The sequence below is a fragment of the Ictalurus punctatus genome, unplaced genomic scaffold (assembly GCF_001660625.3).
Source record: "Ictalurus punctatus breed USDA103 unplaced genomic scaffold, Coco_2.0 Super-Scaffold_100046, whole genome shotgun sequence".
Taxonomy (NCBI): Eukaryota; Metazoa; Chordata; class Actinopteri; order Siluriformes; family Ictaluridae; genus Ictalurus; species Ictalurus punctatus.
Genome location: NW_026521087.1, coordinates 5,223,205 through 5,245,715, shown reverse-complemented (window position 1 = coordinate 5,245,715; position 22,511 = coordinate 5,223,205). Strand labels below are relative to the sequence as shown.

Genomic DNA, 22,511 nt, shown 5'->3' with positions numbered 1-22,511 from the left:
TATTAACATGTTTTCCAAATATCCGTTCATAGATTTAAAAAATTGTGACGATAAAACCACCAGGATTGAAGAAATATGGCCGTGGATGCAACTCAAGTGTGATAGTATGTAACAGCTGATAGTGATGCTCTGTGGTATGGAGTGTTTATAAGAAGACGGACAGGACATTAAAAAAGTTCACAACCAATAAAATTTATCCAGGTATATAATTACAATTATGTACATTATCCTGTAACAAGGAAATATTAAAATAGACATATTTTTAGAACCATCGTTCAAAAGGCGTGTTGTAAAAAATAGGTTTTGTTGTGATCTCACATTAAAACTGTAAAAGTATGCTTTCTTTTTCTAACGAGAAGACGCATCAATGCGGTTTTCTCTCAATGTGTGCGAGACACAACGGGCAACATGGAGGAAGTGAGTGTTACTAAGAAGACGACAACGTTGACCGTACACTCGTATATGTCCTATATGAATCCTCTCTGGGGGTTGGGGTTTATTAAGTCATAATGTAAGTGCCTGTCTTAATGATCTGTTCTTCTTTTTTGATCATGATCCTGTTGGCTCGAATTTAGCCTATTACCCAAAAACATTTAAAATTCAACTTAGAAGCCAATACTCACATCTACCTCTGAGACCAGTTGGAGATAGAAAAAATACACCAGCCGTGAGTGAGAAGAGGCAAGGGTCCAGCTTTATTGTTTCATTCCACCACACGAGATCCACACCGATGAGAATTCTCAGAAGTGATCCCCCCTACCCTGAGCTTAAGCTCCAGTATTTATACTGTATTTACACACTAGATAACCCATAGGTTTCCAGAAAAGGCCTATTTCACTTACCCATAGAATTGAAACCCGGGGTTTTACTTTACACATAAAATCAGAACTCAGGCATTTCCAACAACCCAGGAAACAAAAACCCAGTGTCTCTATTTACCTAGGTTTTCAAAAACCAGGGTTCTCTTTTACCTAGGTCTTCAAAAACCAGGGTTCTCCCTTACCCAGGTCTTCAGAAACCATGATTCCCATTTCCCTAGGTAGTAAAAATGACGTAAGCAAGACGACTAAACAACCGGGAGGGACCTTGGTCTTATCGTTATCTCGAGGGGGGGGGCAGCCACCCTTATAACTGGCTTTCTTCATGGTTCTCTAAAAATTAAGGCTTTCCTTGCGAGACGAGAATCTTCACCATCTGAATCATGAGTAAGTTATATTTTCCTTTTTTCCCCGTACTTCTCATTTATAATTTATTTTCATATTTGCACTATATTTCTTATTTTATATATATTTATACTACTTGAAAAGCGGTTTACTGTACTTCCAACTTCTTAATATCATTACAGTTCTACTGTCCTGCATATCCTACTATTCTGTTTTTTTATAGAGTTTCTCTATTACTATAAGATATTATTAAAGTTATTCATGTGTGTGTATGAGGAAGAGAGAGTGTGTGTGTATGTATGTTGTGTCTTGACTGTACGAGTGTGTGTGTGGGTGTGTGTTTTTAGCACTCCTCAGCTCGTACACTTCTTTTTGACTTTTTTCCCATTACTGCTCTTAAATTGCTCGTAATTCCAATCCGCCTAATCCCGCTTCTATGTGTCTAGGTGCCGGTGCCCGTCGTCAGTCCCCTCTCTCTCCGTTACTGGACCTGGATCAGGGTTTGGACCTGGATCTGGATACTGTTGGCTCGAATTTAGCCTATTACCCAAAAACATTTAAAATTCAACTTAGAAGCCAATACTCACATCTACCTCTGAGACCAGTTGGAGATAGAAAAAATACACCAGCCGTGAGTGAGAAGAAGCAAGGGTCCAGCTTTATTGTTCCATTCCACCACACGAGATCCACACCGATGAGAATTCTCAGAAGTGATCCCCCATACCCTGAGCCTAAGCTCCAGTATTTATACTGTATTTACACACTAGATAACCCATAGGTTTCCAGAAAAGGCCTATTTCACTTACCCATAGAATTGAAACCAGGGGTTTTACTTTACACATAAAATCAGAACTCAGGCATTTCCAACAACCCAGGAAACAAAAACCCAGTGTTTCTATTTACCTAGGTTTTCAAAAACCAGGGTTCTCTTTTACCTAGGTCTTCAAAAACCAGGGTTCTCCCTTACCCAGGTCTTCAGAAACCAAGATTCCCATTTCCCTAGGTAATAAAAATGACGTAAGCAAGACGACTAAACAACCGGGAGGGACCTTGGTCTTATCGTTATCTCGAGGGGGGGGCCGCCACCCTTATAACTGGCTTTCTTCATGGTTCTCTAAAAATTAAGGCTTTCCTTGCGAGACGAGAATCTTCACCATCTGAATCATGAGTAAGTTATATTTTCCTTTTTTCCCCGTACTTCTCATTTTTATTTTCATATTTGCACTATATTTCTTATTTTATATATATTTATACTACTTGAAAAGCGGTTTACTGTACTTCCAACTTCTTAATATCATTACAGTTCTACTGTCCTGCATATCCTACTATTCTGTTTTTTATAGAGTTTCTCTATTACTATAAGATATTATTAAAGTTATTCATGTGTGTGTATGAGGAAGAGAGAGTGTGTGTGTATGTATGTTGTGTCTACTTGCCCGCCCTTGACTGTACGAGTGTGTGTGTGTGTGTGTGTGTGTGTGTTTTTAGCACTCCTTAGCTCGTACACTTCTTTTTGACTTTTTTGACTATTACTGATCTTAAATTGCTCGTAATTCCAATCTGTCAATGTCCGCCTAATCCCGCTTCTACGTGTCAAGGTGCCCGTTTTTCCTTCTTCTCCCTTATGTTTATTTTATGACATTTTTTATCCACAACAATACTCATTACCAGCTTGTGCATCTCACTGCTGATATCATGATGCTACTTAACTATCTTCGCAGCAACCCCCCTCAGAATGGAGATCCAGGGTTCCCCCCTCTTCTTCGGTACAGAATCTGCCCCACGAACGTGCGTGTTGACGCTTCTACCCAGTCAGACCCAGAACCCCCCTCCAGCTTCCAATCCGAGGATGATGATGTTGTCTTCTCCGATCCGGGCCCCGACCATCCGTCCCTCTTCTCACCCACCAGTCCGCCCGACTCTCAGTGGTCTGCTCACTTCACCCACCCTGATTTCCCCATGTCCCCAGGACGCACCCCGTTTTCCTCCCCCTCTTACTCTCCTCCAGACTACGCACCCACCCGTCCTGTAAATTACCAATAAAATTACATTTTTACTCATACTCAATCTCCCTCGTGTTTATTTCATGTCATTTTTATCCACAACAATCCTCTTGACATTCATCATGCCTTGTTGAGTGAATTCTGATGCTGTTTCAGTCTCATCCATGTCATATCACTCTCTAGTGCATATAACTCCTTTGCTGCTGTTCAATGATGGGTGATAAAACGCCTTTATCGGTACATTTGCCAGCATATTTGCACGCATGATGTTTTCAACATGGCTTTTCTTGGAGCATTCTACTAGGATTTGTCCGGATCCTAGCTTTTTTAACATCTTTAACTGCTCCTGCTATGCCTGTAATGATTTTCTGTATTGCAAATGGAGACAATTTTGTAAGAGGCATGTCTGTTGTTTGTGACCCTAGCAGTATAAATCTCTGCCAGTTTTCACTCTTTTGAAAGTAAATACATCCAGTACCTGAATCATCATCCAATGTCTGTTCTATCATCCGTCGTTTTGTTTTGTTTTTTTGTTAGCCATGTTTGTATTTTTAAATCTCACCACTCCTGCTCCCCACCCACCTCCGAGCCCAGCAAGGTGATGCACAGAGCTGTGGTCATCCTCCGGATATGCACCAAGGATACAGGGGTGATCTACTTGAGCAAAGGGAACAAAATATTCATTCTACTCAATTAAGACCCTAAGCCTGAGCCCTTTCTGGTACATCTTGACTAGACGATTTGTTGGAGGGGGTACTTCCAACCTCCCGTCTATGTGAATTCGAAGCCAAAGAATTGTGTTGGATCTGAGTCAGCCACAGCATGCACGTTCCTCAAATATCAGGTTCTCGTCCTCTCCAAACACGGGTTGCAACTTACGGCAAATAAGTCGCCTCATTTGCTGCCTTTTACGATCAGCAAGAGGATGCTAGCGACCTATTCTTCCCCGGGTCCCCAGGTGTGCACTGATAGTGTAACTAACATTACTTAATTGAATTTTATATTCCTAAACCAATAGTGATGATTATGGTAGTAAAGATATATTCTATATTTAGTCGTATAGTCTATATTTGGCCATCAACACATCAATGACTGGACAATAAAAGATATTAAAAAATAAATAAAATTATGTAGGGAATTTAGCCAGCGGTGGGCGGAGCACAGACACACAGGAGGGCGTTTCAGTGTTATGTGATCTTTATTTAAGGCTATCGGTGAGGGGACTGCGGGTATGTGTGCGTTTGTGTGTGTGTGGGTTGAAGTGCGATCGGGTGGTGAGGGTCTCAGCCGTCGTCGGTTACAGTCAAGGGGGGGCGGAGCCATCACTCGAGTCGGAGTCACCTGAAACCAGGAAAAAACACACAACAGTGATTAGCAGACATGCGCGCGTCGGCAAAATTGCATAAAACACGCCAGAGATCCGCGCTCATGCTCGGAGACACTTCTCTCCCTTTTCGAGTGGAATATCGTCCTTTTATACTCTCCCCTCGCTTGCTGGATGGTGGAATTCTTCCACGCGGTGCACCATTCATGAGCCGTGAGTGTGTCGGCGGCCCCGCCCCGCCGTTTTCTGCTGAAGTGGAACTGTCTCTTCCGCGTCACCGCGGGAGGAGCGATCTTTGTTTCCTGTGTGCCGGCCGCCGGCCTGTCGCCACAGTACCCCCCCAGCTGCGAGCCCACTGCCGTCGTGTGTCGGGCCCACAGTGCATTCCGTCGCGAGAAGCCATCTGCATTCCCATGGTGGGTCCCTGCCCGGTGCTGGACCTGAAAAGAGAAATCCTGCAATGAGAGGAACCATCGGGTTACCCTGGCGTTCGTGTCATTGGCCTTGGCCATCCACTGCAGTGGGGCGTGGTCTGTCACCAGGACGAAGTGCCGACCAGCCAGGTAGTATCGCAGCTCTTCGATGGCCCACTTTATCGCCAGGGCTTCTCTTACCACGGCCGCATACTTCCTCTCAGCTGGGGACAACTTTCGACTGATATAAAGGACCGGGTGTTCCTCTCCGTCGAAGGTCTGCGAGAGAACAGCACCCAGCCCGGTCTCGGAGGCATCTGTGTGTACGGTGAATGGGAGGCCTAAGTCTGGGTTGCGTAGCACTGGGGCACTGATGAGGGCCTCCTTTAGGGCTTGGAACGCCTGCTCTGCCTCCGCAGACCATTTCACCCTTTCCAGCTGGCCTCGATTTTCTTCGCCTGTGGCTTCAGCATACCCCGGCCAATACGGTAGCCCAGGTACTTTGCCTCGGTCAGGCCTAGGTGGCATTTCTTGGGGTTGGCTGTCAGCCCGGCCTTCCGGAGTTCCTTCAGAACCTCCCCCAGGTGGAACAGGTAGTCCGACCAAGTGGGGGAGTGGATAACTACGTCGTCTAGGTAGGCGGCTGCGAACATACGGTGGGGTCGCAGGACAATGTCCATCAGCCTTTGGAACGTTGCGGGCGCCCCGTGTAGCCCGAAGGGGAGAACCCGGCACTGCCAGTGACCGGTGGCCATGCTGAAGGCCGTCTTCAGCCTTGCGTCTGGTGCCAGCGTGACTTGCCAGTAGCCTTTCGTTAGGTTCAAGGTAGATATGAACCAGGCCCTCCCCAGTCGCTCCACGAGGTCATCTACTCGGGGGAGGGGATAGCTATCGAACTCGGAGACCTGGTTCAGCTATATATATATATATATATATATATATATATATATATATATATATATATATATATATATATATATGAAATGTGTCCTAGCTTATTATCTAGTTCTTCATCTGTGTGGTTCAGCAACTGCTGCACAACTAATAGGAAAGAAAAATGTCTTTGCACATATTGACGTGTATTTATCTAAAGCAAATAAAATCTCCTAATTGTTCTTGTTTCTAAGATATTTTTGAGAACGAAAAGTATTATTAAAGGTGTTATAAGCTGAGAGAGAGAGAGAGAGAGAGAGAGAGAGAGAGAGAGAGAGAGAGAGAGAGAGAGCTGCTGTGAGGAAATGCAGCTGACTGAGCAATAAATAAATAAATAATCATAAATCTGACCAGTGTGCAGTGCTGCTTAGGCAAAATATAAAGTAGTTTGGTTTAATTCTGGTCAGCGATGATTTGTTCTTCATAGCCGTCGATGTGTGATGAAGTTAGGAGTTGTGTGATTTAGGAGAAAGAGGGTGGGAAGAGTTTTTGGGGAGCCACAGATGGACATAAAAGGGATAAGAACCGTTAGAGATCAGAAAAAAACAGTAATAGACAGAAATGTGTTTTATTCTGTTTGTTGGCAAGGGGGAAAGTGAGCAGTGAGGTAAGTGTGTGATTATATGCCGTGACTAACGGTGAAGTCGTGACACTGTGACACCCGTATCGAACACCTCTACATGCAGCTATAACGGAGATACTGAGGATGTATGCACCGTTATAGGAAGATGACAGTAATTTACCATTAACTTGTGTAAATACGTTTTGTGAAAAGGACAGTTTAGAGGGAGGATTTTCTGGTTCCTTTTACGAGACGTGCAGATGTGTCTCACTGTCTCTTCATCTCTTTTGATACAGGAACACGGAGGGAGGATACATCTCTTGATCCGCCGTTTGCTGCCGACGAGTTGTACTACAACACCGTGGAGAGTGACTACGAGGATGACGTCCACATGCCTGACCAGCATGAGGAGGAGCAAAATGGTGGTGATGAGCATGAGGTGCCTTTTAGAAGTCCTTCGAGAAGCCCGTCCCCTTTACCAGGCCTATCTGCTCTACGAATCACACCCTTTCCTGTAATAAGCCCATCCCCTTTGAGAATCACACCCCCTTTTAGAAGCCCATCCCCTTTTTGAGATTCTCATCCCTTTTAAGAAGAACATCTCCTATAAGAGGACCGACCCCCGTGAGGAGGCTATCTCCTATAAGAGGACCGACCCCCGTGAGGAGGCTATCTCCTATAAGAGGACCGACCCCCGTGAGGAGGCTATCTCCTATAAGAGGACCGACCCCCGTGAGGAGGCTATCTCCTATAAGAGGACCGACCCCCGTGAGGAGGCTATCTCCTATAAGAGGACCGACCCCCGTGAGGAGGCTATCTCCTATAAGAGGACCGACCCCCGTGAGGAGGCTATCTCCTATAAGAGGACCGACCCCCGTGAGGAGGCTATCTCCTATAAGAGGACCGACCCCCGTGAGGAGGCTATCTCCTATAAGAGGACCGACCCCCGTGAGGAGGCTATCTCCTATAAGAGGACCGACCCCCGTGAGGAGGCTATCTCCTATAGGACCAACCCCCGTGAGGATCTCCTATAAGAAGACCATGCACTACGACAAGCCCACCCACTTCTGTTACTCCTGCATCTGTTCCTCACGTCAGCATCAACGTAACTTTGTGGTTAGATGTAAGTGTTGATTAGACTTGGATCTGGGTTATAATCTGTATTAAGACCTGTTATGTCCCCTCCATTTTCACTGAGTAGAGCTGAAACCTTTACAATGCACATCTGTTACATTTGATTTTTTGTTGTTGATATAATAACAATTTACTTTTTTTTTGAAGTACCATTACTTTGTTCTTTTATACTGCATGAGCAAAAATAAAAATAACTTAATTAAACAAAATAATGATAAAAAAACATCTTTTGGAGAAATGGGGTGGGCTTTATGTAAACAAGTTAAACATCTAATATTGAGTCAGAAACATGTCAAAGAATCATATTAAATCATGAACATGTGAAACATATGATACTGAATTTGTTAGAAAAACTATTTTCCCTTGCTCCCAGCGGCGTGAAACTCACTGTATAGTGATTTACGCCAGTGTAGCGCCCCCGTGTGTCTGCACACACAGAAGGAATGAAAACACGCTTTGTCAGAGCACTTTTGAGGAAAAGTGACTTTCTAGACGACTTCTCACATTTTCCCCTTTATCATACATTATCATCATATAATGGATTTTAATGTAAACAATCCTATTTCGTATCATTTTACATCAGAAACCTGCAAAGTATATTATGTAAAAAATGTCATATTGGAGCAGGTCACCGTCACGTATCGTGACGGAGCAGAGATAGGACGGATGCAAGTGCAGGATGAACAGTTGTTTATTTGAAAGAGGGACAGGCAGACAAATCCTAAACGTAATCCAAAACGTAATCCATAAACATGCAAGAGGTCAGGCGATTGGCAAACAGGCATACACGGGGCAAGGCAGGAATCTAGGTCGTGGTCACGGAAAACAGGGTCGATAAACAAAACAAGAAACGAACTATGAGGAGGGACTGGGAGCGGATAATCCAGCGCGAACTAACTCTAAACATGGACCGTGACTATGACTATGATACGAGCTAAACTAACTCTAAACATTTAATCTTCCGCGTTGTGTGCTGGGAGGCGCGCAGTATATATGCGGACATGATCAGCGTCTAAACCGCTAGCAGCTGAGAGCAATTCAGACCCACGTGAAATCCCAGCCAATGACAGAACAGGGAGGAGACAGAAACATAAACAAAACACACGTGTCCAGATGTCATTACAGTCAACAACGGAAAAGCAGGTGCTCGCACATTCACGCTTAGAGCACGCTGCTTTAAGGGGGAATCGTGACAGAACCCCCGCCACACCCCGAGTGCCATGACTCATCCCACTTCATTGGCGGCCCCGGCCCCCTGGGCTGAATGTCCCAAACAGAGCCAGGAAACTGCCCGGTGTTCTTGGCGGCGTAGGGAGGCTGAGCGACGACCGCAGCTGAACAGGGAGGCTGAGCGACGACCGCAGCTGAACAGGGAAGCTGAGGCTCTGAGGTTACCAGGTGAACCTTGGGCATGGGCGGAGCTTGGCTGTGCGTGTCAGCAGACTCGGGTGTCAGCAGAACTTGAAATTACATGAATTTCTCAAAATAAACAGAAAAAGCAAGCAGAAATCTGTTTTTGCCTAACAACATTACATTTCAATTGCCCAGTGTTTAAAGGTGAAAATATACAACAAAACTGAAGTCATGCTGCTTAGGTATAGAAACTGTAACATACACAACACAACACCACATGAAATCTCTCTTACAAGAAATGCATAACACCATCTCTACTTGAGCAGATTATTTTTAAGTGAATGTACTCGTGCACTGCAGGCATCAGCTCCGATGTTCATGAACAGCCTCTGAATCACCTCAAAGGTGTATTTGAAGTTTGTGGGGTAGTTTATGTTACGTGCATAAAGCAATCCCATCAAGTTGACAAATGCATTTGGTACATCACCAAGATTGCGTAGAACGACAACTTCTTCCATTACAAGGGCTACATCACCGCAGTCACACGGAATAGGGTCCATCGCGTCATCCACAACTGTACTGATTCCAACAGTCACGCCCTTGATTAACTCTTCTTCAGAATCTGTGTGCTGTATTAAAAACAAAGACAAACTTTAAAATGTGCTTTCACACATACAACCTCACAAGCTCAACGACTTAAGAACAGCATGAGTGAATCGATCTTAACTTTACTAGTCATCACACAAGATGAATTAATATCAGAAGGTGGAAAAAAAATACAGTACAACGTCCTGAAATTCATCATCTCTCATGAAAATAAAACAAGGTAAACTCCATCAATACGTGGATATCAATACTCCATATCAATACGTGGACTTCCATTATCCGAATATCTTCCAACATCTTACTTTCCTCACAGACACTTACCTCACAGATCTGTAAGAACTGAGATGGATTCTCCCGCATGGACAGTGGCAGCCCCAGCAGTACTGCAACCCTCTTCCTGTGATTTGATGCCTCAAAAGTACAAATGTTTTATATAAAAATTATGCAGGACAAGAGAAATAGCAAGAAAGGAAATGACCACAGTATTTACAAAACAAGTACACTTGAAATAAACCTACTCACATTTTTATCCAGGCTCTCCAGTATGGCACTCTGCATGGCGCCTCGAGCGGTACAAATACAGCAGCTTTGAGGCGTGTTTGTCAAGACCCTCATAAAAGAACTTGCTCAGGTCCATCGACACAAGTCTGGTGAATTCTGCGCTGATCTTCCGTCATTACAGAACAGTTCTATCAGTGCCTAAAGTAATTCTATGAGGAAAAGAAAAGTCATTCAAAAATGTAATAAACAGTGTACACAAGCAAGATCAGGACCAGAGTAATAGATTCTCACCAAATCTCTTGAGAAATTTCATGGCCAGCGGTTCATATACATATTGATATTGTAAGCAAAGCTAATCAGGGAGCATTACAGTGGAAGCAGGAGCATCAGAAAATGAGAGGTTATTATATATATATATATAAATAAATTACGTTCAAAGACTTGCATACTTAACACAAGACAGTTCGGATCATTTTACTGACTCGGATCTTTGAATCTCGTTCAGCAAAATGAACGACTCTTTTTTGCAATATTTCGTTCATTTCAGCAGAATAAAGTTAAAATGTTACATGTTAACCTCCCCAACACCTCTAGTACTTACGCAAACATTGATCACATTTGGAATAAAAAATAAACTATAGGCTAATGCAACCGAGGCCGAATTATGAGAAACAGAAATGATTGATTAATTGCTTAGCATTAGCAGTCTGTTAGTTCACCTCAAGATCCGAGTCGTTCTTCTTTTGTCATGTCACATTTGATCAGTTCACGTCTCAAGTTAGTTAGACATAATATAGTACTATGAAATGTTTCTGACCCAAAATATTACGAAATATGATTGTTTACATTAAAATGCAAAAGTTGATGAAAAAGTATGATAAGGTGAAAAAAGTGACATTTTATGTCTAGAAAGTCAGTTTTCATCAAAAGTACAATAACAAAACTAGTTTGCATTCATCCTGTGTCTCCTTACACACTTGTGCTCTTTATCCGCTCAAAACGCTATAGAGCGAACGAGAAGGCGCTAGGAGCAAAGGAAAGTGTTTTTTCTAACAAACTCATATAATCAGTTGCCCGACCGACTCCAATTTGAATCTTTTCACATATTTGGACATATTATGGTACTATGAAATGTTTCTGACCCAAAATATTACGAAATATGATTGTTTACATTAAAATGCAAAAGTTGATGAAAAAGTATCTCTAAAGTGCCTGGACTCCACCAATCCACAGTCAGACAGATTGTGTACAAATGAAGGAAATTCACGAGCATGGTTACCCTCCCCAGGCGTGGTCAGCCAACAAAGATCACTCCAAGAGCAAGACATGTAATTGTCCACGAGGTCACAACGGATCCCAGGGTAACTTCTAAGCCACTAAAGGCCTCTCTCGCGTAGGCAAATGTCAATGTTCCTGAGTCCACCATAATGAGTACACTGAACAACAGTGGTGTGCATGGCAGGATGGCAAGGAGAAAGCCACTGCTTTCCATAAAGAACATTGCTTCCTGCATGCAGTTTGCTAAAGATCACATGGACAAGACACGAGGCTACTCGAAAAAACGTTTTGTGGACAGGTGAGACCAAACTAGAACTTTTTGATTTAAATGAGAAGGGTTATGTTTGGGGGAAGGAAAACACCGCATTCCAGCATAAGACCCGTATCCCATTTCTGAAAAATGGTGGTGGTAGCGTTGCAGTTTGGGCCTGTTTCGCTGCATCTGGGCCAGGACGGCTTGCCATCATTGATGGAACAATGCATTCTGAATAATACCAGCAAATTCTAAAAGAAAATGTCAGCACATCTGTCCGTAAACTGGATCTCAAGAGAAAGTGGGCCGCGCAGCAAGACAACAACCCTAAGCACACTATTCTTCTTTAACCATTCTTTGGTAGAACGACTTAAGTCAATGTTTTGGAATGGCCAAGTCAAGGTCCTGACCTTGATCCAGTAGAAATGCTGCGGAAGGACCTGAAGCAAGCAGCTCATGTGAGGAAACCCACCCACATCCTAGAGATGAAACTGTACTGTAATGAGGGATGGGCTAAAATTCCTCCAAGCTGACGTGCAGGACTGTTCAACAGTTACCGGAAACGTTTGTTTGCAGTGGTTGCTGCACACCGAGGTCACACCAGATACTGAAAGCAAAGGTTCACATACTTTTGCCACTCACAGGTATGCAATACTGGATCATTTTCATCAATAAATAACTGACCATCTGTAGTGTTTTTGTCTGGTTTCTGTAATTAGGTTCTCTTTATCTACTTTTGATACTTGTGTGAAAATCTTACGATGTTTTAGGTCCCGGTAATGAAGATGTATAGAAAGCTCTAAAGGGTTCACAAACTTTCAAGCACCACCGTAAGTGGGATGTAAGGTCATGGCAGAAGAGCTCTTCCGCAAACACTACCGATGTGACCGTGGAGCATGGGGTCTTAAGCCTAGACGAATCGCGTCCAAAAGACCACGCCTTAGCTCTGTCTTCAGCTGGAAATGGTTAGATGTCTCCGCCAGAGCTGGTTAAGCGAAAGGCACTTGAGTCTCACAACAGCCCATTTGTCGCGCCCATGCCAGATTTCTTGTCGTCCGGCGGAATGACCCGGTCACCTTCTTACCACGAACGGGTTTACCACCACGCCGGCCTGCGGGTAGCGTGGCCGAGTGGTCCAAGGCGCTGGATTTAGGCGCCAGTCTCTTCGGGGGCGTGGGTTCAAATTCCACCGCCGCCAGGGTCGTTAGCTTACGGTGGGTGATGTCTGGTCTCCAAAGGCTTTGCGCAGGTTTTTCTCCCACGCTTTCATGCTATACACCACGTAGCATGCTGCCTCACGAACGTCGCAATTCGTGCCCCCCTTTTCCACAGTCGTTGTGTATATCCAGGTAAGGATAAAAGTTACATTTCCATCCATCCATCTTCTATACCGCGTAATCCTACTCAGGGTCACGGGTAAAAGTTACATTTTCCAAAGAAATTTAACTCGCTGGTACGGGCAGTCCATAGGTAGTCGGTACCTAGCCGCCCAAGGATTGGATTGCATTGCGACGGCTCGACTATGGAGTTGTCCCGTTCTGTGAGACCTTTGGGCCGTCTCGCCGCATCGTCACCCTTCAGTTTATATGACGGCACAGCTCATACCCCAAGACTTGAATCAAATCTATTTGAGAAGCAGTCATCTAGTCGGCGAACATGAAACCCTCATTTGCATAGTTTTCGTTAAACAGGGCGGGCCTCGGGCGAGGTGGCCGAGAGGTTAAGGCGATGGACTGCTAATCCGTTGTGCTCTGCACGCGTGGGTTCGAATCCCATCCTCGTCGCAAGCTTCTCACTTTGCCTCCTCTTTCCAGCAATGTCTGGCTTTGTTGCAGTCTGTCTCACACCTACAAGGCCTACAACCGGGAAGCTTTGTACATGTCCCTGAGCTGGCACTAGAGAGGGTGGAGAAATGTGAAGAGCTAGCACTGTGGCTACGTGTTTCACGACCGTGAGCTGTATTTCAATGCTTTTTGGCCACAGCTGCTGTAAGGCTCTTGCGTCTCTGGAGGTCCGTCAACGCAGAACGCATTCCGCAGTCCAGACGACAGGGGCAAAGAACCTGCACCGAAACCTCTTTTTTGCTCCACACACCGGGATGTAATTTCATACGCGTGAGCTATGTCAGCAAGAGGTTAAGGTGATGAGCTGCCTATCCGCTGTGCACAGCCCATGTGGGTTTGGACCCTATTTTTCTTGTAAAGACCTTGCTTAAGCGCATTCTGTAAAGGAAGCGTGCATGGTGCAGACACTGTTGGCGTCTGCATGAGCAGTTAGTCTGAAGGGGAAATTAGGGTCAGGTGTTTTCAATCAACGGGATGACAATCAGGTGTGAGTGAGCACCCTGTCTTATTTGAAGAAGTGCATGGACTCCACCAATTCACAGTCAGACTGATTGTGTAGAAATGAAGGAAAATCAATCAATAAATCAATCAGTCAATCAGTCAGATGTTTGCTTATACTATTTAAATAGGCCCCATTAGGTGGCATCTGTTGCTTACAGCCATACCACTCTGACAAAGCCTGATCTCAGAAGCAAAGCAAAGTTGGGCCTGGTTAGTTCTTGGTTGGGAGACTGAATGGGACTACTAGGTGCTGTAAGCTTTTCATTTAGATAAGTGTTTTAAGCACTTTACTTTCTCCTGACATTGAAGAATATTCATTACTACACCAAAGCAGCCTCCAATTCCTACAGTTTTCTCCCATACATGATAGATGAACTCTAGTGCTACCTAGAACAACCTCCTGGAACTGATCAACTTTATTCAAATCCGGTGGAATTGGGCCATTTTCATGTTGTTTTTCAAGACAATTTTCGTATCCAAATGTTCAGCAATTACCATGAAACAGTCCATTTCTGAAAGTCTCCGTATAACCTGTTATAGGAGATGGTGTGGAGTTCTCAAAAAAAAATTTTTATTTATCCCAGGAAGTTTTCAAACAGAAACCCAGACAAGAAGTCAAGGCTTCCATGTTTTTTGACATCCTCAGAAAGATGGGTTAGCCCATGTACATTGTAGATAACAAATTCAGGACCATACAACTCACTAAAATGCTTTACAAATGACACTAGCAAACTGTGAGCAAAGTCATTAAGAATTATACAAAGAGTGGATTGGAGAGTATAAAGATAGCAACAGATAATTAAAATTGCTGTACATTGGTTATGACAGCACATCAAGAAGAACCACTGGACTTGTGTATAACAGAAACTGTCGCAATTTTGTCGCTTTCCACCTCAGTCTTTCTGAGAATTGCCTGGGTTTCCTAGCAAAGTCCTCAGGAATATAACGTCTCAAGCTAACAAGTGTGTCTGAGATTATAACACTTTGGCGAGCAGACAAATGACAACATAAAGGCCCTGAAGCAAGCCATAAGTCCAGCAGTTTTCACATAACACCAAGACATACAAGGTGCATGTAATCATGTGGAAAGCATGATACCATGCCAATTCCTGCAGCTTTTAAAAGAGATGTTTCAGTATGATGGTCTTCATCAGACATGTTGATAAAAGACTCATCAGTCCTACGTGGGCTGTTGATCTCAGGAAAGGTCATTCTATGGTTGATGTACACACCAGACTGGATGCACTTGTCACAACCTGAATAACCAGTATGTGATTTAATTCCCTTTATAAAAGCTCTAGCTGGAGCATCACACAGGATAGATGTGACATTTAGGAAAAATTGCTTCCCATTCATGGCAAATCCCTTGCTTAACCCTTGCAGTTCACTGACTAGATCTTTCAAATTCATCAGTTTGTGATGTTGGCTTTGATTTACCACAGAACAGAGCAATGACAACTGGTTTCTTAGTATAACCCTGCAGTAACCCTATAATTGGCCAAAACTACAGAGACGAACTTTTAAACAGTGGTAAGACATCCATGTTCAGTTGAAGTTCGAATTCATACTTCTCTAGAACATAAGACCAGATTCTTTCCATGGTTTTGGACAAAGCTTTAAGAATACCAAAATAATGATATGTGCCACCAGCAACATTTTGGATATTAGATGAAGTTATCTCATCATCTTGCACTGCAGCACCAAGATCATTTTCTCCTAAATGACTTCCAAATGAAGTGAGCATTACATTGACTTTTTTACTGCTCTTTTTCTAACATTCCATCCATCCATATTTTTGTAATGACCTGTCTGGTGCTGGTTCCAGTGTTGACTGTCGCACATTTAAAATCTGTATCCCGTGTTTATATGTTTCTGTAAAGCTGCTTTGAGGCAACGTCTATTGTAAAAAACGCTATACAAATAAAATGGAACTGAATTGAAGTTACAGCGTGGTTTTGTACAACCAAGAATATAAGTCTGTCTCCGTTTCCCTTTCCTTATCGACAGTAGGAAATGCAACATACACATACAAATATAATATTTGTACACATGCAAGACCATATAAGGCTGCTTCAGTAAAAAAAAAAAAAAAAAAAAGGGGGGGGGGGGGGGTTCAATTAAAATGAAATATGCAATTACCCATTATATTCTTGGTTTTAACTAGAGATGCACCGATGTATCGGCCGATACCGAAAGGCTATTTTTCATCTATCCATAATTTAAAAATATCTGATAATCCGACAGCACAAAAACTCTAGAAATTACTCAGAAAGTATTGGCGTTTATGGCGCTTGATGATCAACCATGCTCTGTAGTGAAGGACATGGAATTTCAGCGACTGGAAAAACACCTTGAGTCTCGCTACATTTTACCGAGTCGGCGTTATTTCACATTCGTCTGCTTACCGGAGTTATACAACCGTATGACAGATCATATTCACGAGCTTCTTCATAACCACTCCGCGATGAACTTCACCACAGATGTTTGGTCTTCAGATGTAAGCCTGACGAGTACGCTTAGTCTCACTGCTCAGTGGCTCCACTGTGACTTTAAACTTAAAGTCTTGCTTCATGCACAAGAACTTCCCGGTTCTCACACTTCATAAGAAACACCTGAATCGCGTTGTAAATCGCGCTGCTCGCAGGTGAACTCTCGCGATACTCCTGGGCAGAACGGGAACTCACATTCCTGCTTTTTAAAGGGCCAGCGGAACATTTTATCCCTAGATGAGAAGGACATCTGTGCACACTGCATGGACAATACACTTAATTAAGGGCTTTAATAACCAGTTTCACAATTGGAAGGTTGTCTTCTTTTTCACCTGGTTATTTATATATAAAAATATCAAGTATTTAGCATATTTGTATTTAGGTACTTCTGTTTCTAAATAAATAAGCATTATGTCATCAAATCACAAGTCTGTTTTGATTTAATGGTCAGAAGCTGTACCATTTGACGAATAACCTAAAATCACAAACATGATACTTGTAAATAAAATCATGTCATATATGCAGTTTATTAGATCCTTAAAGTAAAAAGACAGTTAAATAGTGAAAAACATAATTGTTGGATTTATATGAATGCATGACAATAACTTGCTAATAGTCCATCAACTTAATTGGCATGTGCTCCAGTCAGTGTTGTTCATGGGGAATTTATTCTACAACTTCTACAGTTGTAGTGAACTTCTACAGTGAAAAAAACCCAATCCTTTAAAAAACAGTTAATAAAGCTGAGGCTCGAAGGCGGGTCGCTGGCATAGAAAGTCTGCTGTTACCGCTGCAAGTACCAGAAGTCACTGACTGCAAAACTGTGTTTACAAGAAGAGTCACTGCAGTCATCAAAGTCTATGGGATAGAGATCTGCTGGGCTAGCGGTGTGGATGAAAGGGCTCTTGCTTCATTTTGTGCTTATTTTGTCTTCAATTCAACATATCCATCTCATTTGAAGAACACTCTGATTTTTCTTCAGCAATATGTTTTGAAACTTACTGTGGATGGTGACAAGCCTCTACCTACTCCAGTTACCAGAGTAATCAACCTCTTACAGTAATATCTGCCAAAAATGCCTCGTCTATTCTGTTGTCCTAAATGCTCTGGGAGAACGATTGTCAAATTAATCCAGCACATTGGTCTCATTCATGCACGAGGCAAATTTTTCAATAACTTGTGGTCTTAATGACTGTCAGAGGACCTTTTCAAAGTATGAGTCCTTTAGATGTCATATTTACCAAAAGCATAAAGACACTGTATTACAACGGACTATGGCTGATGATCCTCAGCATTTGCGATGGTGCAATGACGATGGTGCTTTTGAAGTTTGCAATCCCCTCGGGTCTAAACGTAACAAGCAAAAACTGTGTGCAATCTACTATACAATTGGAAATATGGGTACAAAGTATTACTCTCAGTTAAAACATTCATTTAGCTTTACTTCCTTTTGTTATCATTATTATTCATACTGTGTGAAATGTCAGGATGAGTGGACTGTCCTCTCACCAGGTGAGGAGGTTGATTACCAGGCACTAGATATATACAATGTAGTTGACAAATTATTTATTAGCACTAGATATTATTGCTGAAGACAAAACAGCCCCACTTTATACTGATTTTACTCCTCACCCTTTAATCTATCTTTCTTCTTCTTCTCCTTATTGTTATTATTATTACTAGAGTAGTAGCCTAGTAGTATTCATCTTAGCATAGGATTAGGAAGTGATTTCTAAAAACTGTCAATCACACCTTCATGCTAACGCTGTACATGATGTCAATGGTTCACTACTCCTCTTTCTCTCTCTCTCTCTCTCTCCATAGATACTTACAGGGACCCTCGACTTTAAGTCTTTTTATTGCAAAAGCAACTGCTAAAATAATTATGTGCAGATGGAAAAAAAAAACGTATTAGGTTAAGCAAATGTTCTGAGTTCTTTTTCCTAGCAGTTTTTGTCGTGTATATGTATTTCATCAGCGCTACTATGAGTTTCTTTTTTTTTCCCCCCGGTAACAATAATATAGCCTTATTCTGTTTACTCAGAAAGACTATAACTTTATTTACAGTTCCTCTCCTTAACTTCAGTCACTTCCTCACTGAAACCTATAATCAGAATAACTCCAAAGCCTAAGGTCTAAGCCTAAGTCTCCACTCTAAATCATGTGTCTAGAACACAGGCTCTGAACTCTTATCTAACACATTTAGTGTTTTATCTGCTCTAAAGCACCCACCTCAGCTCGTGCAGGCCGCTTAATTAGCTGATGACTTGAATCAGGTGAGTTTGGTGCAGGTTCTAATTGAACATCCTCAGGACTGTAAGGAAGCCTCTCTCTAATATCTTTCTTACCGGTTCAACTCCAACTTCATCACCACCCCAAGAAAGCACTGCATGTTAGTAGTGTTCTGGGTCAGTATCTAAACTGACAGTCTATTCACACACACTAGCACTACTGCACTTCACATCCAGTATTTCCTTCTCTAATGTAGTAGGTTCATTGGTAACAGGTTTGTCTGATTAGTATTCTGTTAACAATGTCTGTGTGTTGGTTTGGAGTTGTAGTTTGTGTTTGCCATGTTTGTAGTCTGAGGTGCATTCTGGGAAACGGAGTCGCTGGTTTGCTGTGACATGACAATGACACTTGAGAGTTTACTGTTCAAGACTCAGAATTACTATACATTACTATAATTACCATCAAGCTGCACATGACATTTTATGAAAGTAGTACTATGTTTTTTCTCATTTACGGGTACCTCATACAGTCAAAAGGTTATTGAATTTTAATTATTTTCTTAAAAATAAAATAAAAAAATGTAAAAACTGAGTTGTGATTAGTTGTGAAATTAGACAACACTTGCAGACTCATCCTCTGAGGTGAAAAGGGTTTATTACAGAAAGATGGTTAATACAGCATAGAAGAAGTATCCCAGAAGACAAAAAAATTTACATGATCATCCTGTTTACAACGTTTACAGCCAGGCTCTTAATGCATGCTGTTACCTTCTTGAGCATCAGTGAATGTTTGCACCTTTTGGAATCGTCGTGTACGAGTCCCTCGGTTGTCCTCAGTGTGAAAAGATGGATCGGAACATCATATAACCGCTACTGGAAAGGGCTAAAATATGCAGGAAAAGCAAAGTATGTGAAGGACCTGGAGGATTTTTCTGAAGAACAGTGGGCAGTTTAACTGCTCAGGACAAACAAGGGACTCATGAACAACTATCATAACACATAAAAAGAGTCCTGGATCATTCAGGTAACGACACACAATATTAAGAATCAAACGTGTGTAAACTTTTGAATGGGGTAATTTTGATTAATTCAGCTATTATCTTGTGGACTATATGTAAACATCTGTTATGCCATACTGTCATACTGTCTGGATGTTCCAGTAGGAATATAAATAAGCTCCAATTAGTCCAGAATGCAGCTGCTAGAGCCCTAACTAGAACTAGAAGATACGACCATATCACACCGATATTATCAATACTGCATTGGCTCCCAGTAAAATCTCGCATTAATTATAAAATACTCTTATTAACCTATAAAGCACTAAACGGTCTCGCGCCACAATATCTAAGCGACCTTTTGGTTTTATATGATCCGCCACGCCTACTTAGATCAAAAGATGCAGGCTATCTGATGGTACCTCGAATAGTGAAGGCTACAGCAGGGGGAAGAGCTTTCTCTTATAGAGCTCCACAGTTATGGAACAGTCTTCCTATTAGTGTTCGGGACTCAGACACAGTCTCAGTGTTTAAGTCTAGGCTTAAAACGTATTTGTTTACTCAAGCCTACCCTGACTAGATTCTGTTCTACTACTTCGCATTCATAATTATCTTTTTTCTCCCTCTCTCCTTTCGCCGAGCCCCCCACGAATTTATGGAGATACTAGAGATCCAGATCCTTTCTGCCTCTGGATGGAGCTCAAATCTTCTTTAATTCCAGACTGCTGGGACTACGGCTGCTCCTAACGCCATACAGACTTCATATAAATCCATAATGAACTCTTTCACAATATCTGTTGTTACCCAGATGAGGATGGGTTCCTTCTGAGTCGGGTTCCTCTCAAGGTTTCTTCCTCTTAAAACATCTTAGGGAGTTTTTCCTCGCCACCGTCGCCACTCAGTGTCTTGCTCAGTTGGGATAAATTCACACCTTTAATATCTGTACACCGTGTTGATATTTCTGTAAAGCTGCTTTGAGACAATGTCTATTGTAAAAAGCGCTGTACAAATAAAATCGAATTGAATTGAATTGAATTATGTGAAATAGCTTATTCATGGCGGTACTAAATTAGAAACTTAGGATTTTTATGATCAATCTTATTTTGTAAAGAGTATTAAGATTTTGTAGATACTGCAAGTGGTATGTAAACTTCCGACCGCAACTGTATAGCCACCCAGCTACCAACACACACACACACACACACAAATTCAACCATTTAAAAACAGCAAGGACTTTTATAAACAATCAAAAATACACTACAATATGTACATTTTAACAAATTAACAAAGAGTCCACAGTTAAAACACTCTAAATACCTTCTTTTTGCAAAAGTTTTCAAAACTCTTCTCTTGCGCCCGCACTCTCGATCTGATGCCAGCTGGAGCCACCTCTTCATGGTCCCCTCAACCTCCATCTCTGCAGCTTTAGCCGTGAAGAGGTTTCTATGAACATTGGAAGAAAGCAATGCATATCGTAAGCTTATTATGAATCCTAAGCATTAATTACGTTTATACCATGGTCAGTGTGAATATTGGATTCTGAATGGCTGGAAGGTGTGCATTATAACCGTTTATTGCACAGGTAGTTCCAGTCAGTTTGATCACTGTGAGCATTTCTAAATCAACGCGCAGCCTACATGCACACACAAAACACACACACACGCACATACACTTGAGCATACAGAGACATTCGTGAACACACATTCGTACACACAGACACTTCTTGCCGGCGCTGTCTGCAACTTTGTCTGCAACAAAAAAAATAACTTTGCTGGTAAAAAGTTGCATTATATTTCTCAGCAATGAGGTGGTACCATCACTGTTTGTGAAGTAATTCAACTCTCAGTTTTACTACACTACTGCTGCGCAACACTGACTATGTTTACATGGACAGCAGTAATCTAATTATTGACCTTACTCTGAGTAAGATAATAACGTGAATAAGGTGTTTACATGTGTCGCGCCACGCCGTCCGACGTCCCTCCAGAATTTCACGTATCAACATACAGTTCGTCTTCGTTATGGTATAGTATACAGTTTTGGGTATTTTTATTTAATTTTTTTATGAACGCTTTAAGCGCAGTTTTTTTTTTGTCATGCTGTACGTGCAAATAGACAACTGCTTGAAGCCGTGAACTGCATCCCAAACCGTGCACTTAGCGTCTATATAGTAGCCGAGATAGATGTATTTTCCCCACTACAGGCCTATAGTAGGCAAGTATGCGGATTGGGACGCAGTATGCGGATTGGGACGCAGCCGTGCTCTCTTGTTCGCCGTAAAATGTTGAGCACTGCCGTGTGTGTACGTGTCCTGTCGCAAAATGCGGTGAAAACTCACACAACGTTAATAATGTGATTCAGGTGTTTACATGTCTGTAATACACATTGATAATGCGACTGAAACAGGAGTACTACATGTCTTAATTCGATTAGTGCTTACTTCGAGTAACTTGACTTTAATCAGATTAAGGTAATTAAAAATTGCTGTTTACGTGGTAGTTTCTTAATCAAAGTATCGTCTTAATCGGGTTAACAGTGGATTATTGTGGTCCATGTAAACGCACTGACTGACTGCTGAGAGGCACATGATGCAGGAAATTCATACATGCTTAATCTCTCTGTCTCTGATAGATATCTGTCAATTCATTCAAATAAATGTAATCTCATCACACTACTTTATCTCTGTGTCTGATTTATACCGGGCAAAATTCCAGATCTAACGACCTAACTAATAGAAATTAACTGTCATTTTAAACTTTTAATATCAATGACAGCTTTAACGTTATTAATTGTGGAAAGACCATGGTATAAGCGGGGTAATCCATGGCTAGGTGACGATTTGAACGAGTGGTTCTTCTCCTCCACATCATGCACTAAAATCGTTCAATGCACATCTAGCTGTGGATTACCCCTTACATATCATCTGAG

General features: G+C 42.2%; 1 protein-coding gene and 2 non-coding genes across 17 annotated transcripts in view; all 3 read left to right on the top strand.

The window, feature by feature from the left end:
- LOC124627540 (NACHT, LRR and PYD domains-containing protein 3) overlaps positions 1 to 22,511 on the top strand; it is a 285,770-nt gene that overhangs the window by 172,405 nt on the left and 90,854 nt on the right. The window lies entirely within an intron of this gene.
- On the top strand, positions 12,640 to 12,721 carry trnal-uag (transfer RNA leucine (anticodon UAG)). The gene has a single exon. It is a non-coding gene; the product is annotated as a tRNA-Leu (tRNA).
- trnas-gcu (transfer RNA serine (anticodon GCU)) lies at positions 13,226 to 13,307 on the top strand. Its single transcript has one exon. It is a non-coding gene; the product is annotated as a tRNA-Ser (tRNA).